Below are 2,519 nucleotides of genomic sequence, written 5' to 3'. Positions count from 1 at the left end.
GGGACCGCCGAGCGCGCGGGGCGCACTCCGGGGGCGCGCCGACGCACAGGCGCGCTCGCGCCCGCGCTCCCGCACCGACTCCCCCGCTGCACGCCCACACGCACACGCGGGCGGCGCGCGCCAGGCCGACTCCGCGGCGGACGCGAGCGCGGAAGCGCGAGGAATCCCTGGAATGAGGCGCCGCCCGCCCGCCCTCAGCCCCGCTCCGCCGGGCTCCGCCTGGCCCGCCAGAACACGCCCCCCGGACACGCCCCTCCTACCGAGCAGGTGGGCGGCAGAGCCCAGGTGAGCCGGCTGGGAAGCGGGGGCGGGGCCCCGCGCGCCAGGGAGAGGCTTGTTTCCCCTCCCCCCCCTCCCGCCGCACGCCCCGCGGCCGCTCGCACCTACCCGGCGGGCGCCGACGTGCTCGGGCGGGGGACGCCTGCTGCAGGCCTGGAGCGGCGCTGGGCCCCCGGAGGAGGCGCCAGTTCCCGAGGACGCGAGGACCCGGCATCTCACGCATATCTCTACCCCCGAAAGGCCCAGCCAGTGGGAACTCACCTTCGGTGTACACGCACCAACGAACCTTTCGTGGCGCCCAGGTGCCTGCTGCTCTGGGCCAGGCACGTTCCCCACACGCACACAGTGGGCCCACGCACCCAGTGCACACAGTACAGGTGACACCGACATCCACGGTCTAGCCTTACTCCACACCCACTGGGTCTGCTGCCCCTTCCCCGCCACGCACAGCCAGCAAGTGCCAGAGTATTTGAGCCAGACCCGCAGCACCTACGCGGTGCTCGGCTTCAGACCCGCACGCTTCCCCTTCCTCCAGCGGCAGCCCCTGGAAGGGTGTACGACTTCTCCAGCGCCCGGAGGTCGGCGCTCACACCCGGCTCGCCCGCGAGACCTCAGCGCACGCGGGGGACTCTCGTCCCCGGGACGCGGACCTGGACCGCTGCCTCACTTTCTCGTTACCCACACACCCCAGCCACACTGCCCAGACAGGCCGGCGGCCACACGTACCTGCAGGTACAGGTCGCACTTGCTTGGGGAAGTGTATACTCAGGTGCCACTGCGATCAGAACGGCCGCTGCAGTCCGGGGCACTCTGACGCGGCTCGGTTTCCTCCCATTACAGCATTTTACACTCCTCCACTCACTCTCCACTTCACACACACACACACGCACGCACACACACTCACGCCCCAGGCGCTCGGCAGCGTCTTTCCTCCCCCTCCCTCGCCCGGAGGAGGAAGTCCTAGTAAATGAAAACAGTGTGGAAGGGAGGGAGCAGAGGAGGAAGGGAGGGAGGTCGGGGTGGAAAGAGCCCCCTCCAGCCGCTCACACAGCAGCGTTTGCTGTGTTTGGCAAACTCCTGGAGTCCACAACCCAGGCTGTTCTGAAATGCGCCCGGGGAGGGGCAGAGGGGAGGAGGTGAAACATTTCTAATTGGTGCAGGTTCTTATTACAGCAGCAGCGTAGACATGTGACCACGAAAAGAAAAGCCCTGTCTTTAATTTTTTCCTGTCATTCTCTAGAGATTTGGTGGTGGGGGGTAGGAGGGGTGGAGGCCTAATACTCCGGTCCCCGGCAGCCCTTGCCCCATTGTTTTCTCATACTGCCACAATTAAGAAAACATTTGCTTAACATATCCAGCCGCTAACTTCATAAAATAAATAGCCAGAGACTGGACTTCCTCTGGTTTGCTTTAAATGGCTTCATGTTGCTCGCCTCCTGGCTGTTTTCAAACCTTAGTCGTTATTTGGAGCTCCTACTATAGGGCTTTCTCTGGGAGAAGGCTCCGCTGAGAGGCAAAGATGACAGTAAAAACAAATACCAGCTGACATTAATGATGGGGGAGACGGGCTGCTCTAGTTTTCACACTGTTTTCCCATCTATTACCTCACAGCATATTTCCTCATTTGATTTTAGCCCCTGTTGGAAAGCAGGACAGGTATTAACGGTTCGCTACTGCCAGATTAAATGTTTTACCTGAAGCAGATAGAGGTGTACCAGAGCCTGGGGCTTATGGCCCCTTGTGAAATACTCTCTCCTCCAGGCCACACAGGACCACTGCAAATGGACAGCCCAAGTGACAAGGCAGTCTCGGAAGCATGGCTGCCCCAGGTTTCCCAGTTCCCAGATTAAAATTCACAGATTTAAGCTGGGAAGTCTCCCAGTCTTCCCAAGGATACTTTTACTTCGACTCCATGTTAGTACATCAGTAGTCTCAGAGTAGGGGGGAAAAAACCTGAAAAGATCATAAAGAGGAGGTTTTCACCCTGCCAAGGTAGGGCAGGGCATGAGAAAAGAGTGAGGGCTCCTTGGGCAGATTTCAGGAAGCGTGGCAAGACAGAAAGAGGGCTTTGGATTTGGAAAGACCTGGATTTGAATCCAAACTGTACCTCTGTTAGTTGCAGGACTTTGGGCATGTGATCAAGTGCAATTTTCTCATCTGTAAAACAGAGATAATAACGCTTACCTTGGACATCCAAGGACTAGGGACCAAGGACTAGGCCAAATATTTGATGAATATTC

The 2,519-nt window shown here is 59.3% G+C and overlaps 1 protein-coding gene across 3 annotated transcripts in view; it reads right to left on the bottom strand.

Annotated features, from left to right (window-relative positions):
- VGLL4 (vestigial like family member 4) overlaps positions 1-1,339 on the bottom strand; it is a 168,878-nt gene extending 167,539 nt beyond the window's left edge. The window contains exon 1 of one of the 3 annotated variants that reach the window (XM_040491959.1): positions 1,006-1,339. The gene's annotated coding sequence lies outside the window, so the exon portion shown is untranslated. Of the gene's footprint in view, positions 1-540; positions 560-1,005 lie in introns of those variants that run through there. The other 2 variants (XM_040491962.1, XM_040491960.1) reach the window with 2 other exon arrangements.
- Positions 1,340-2,519: the final 1,180 nt, after the last annotated feature.

The sequence above is a fragment of the Herpailurus yagouaroundi genome, unplaced genomic scaffold (assembly GCF_014898765.1).
Source record: "Herpailurus yagouaroundi ecotype Mexico unplaced genomic scaffold, PumYag 183, whole genome shotgun sequence".
In the NCBI taxonomy this organism is placed as follows: Eukaryota; Metazoa; Chordata; class Mammalia; order Carnivora; family Felidae; genus Herpailurus; species Herpailurus yagouaroundi.
This window is presented reverse-complemented; position numbering and strand designations above follow the sequence as displayed.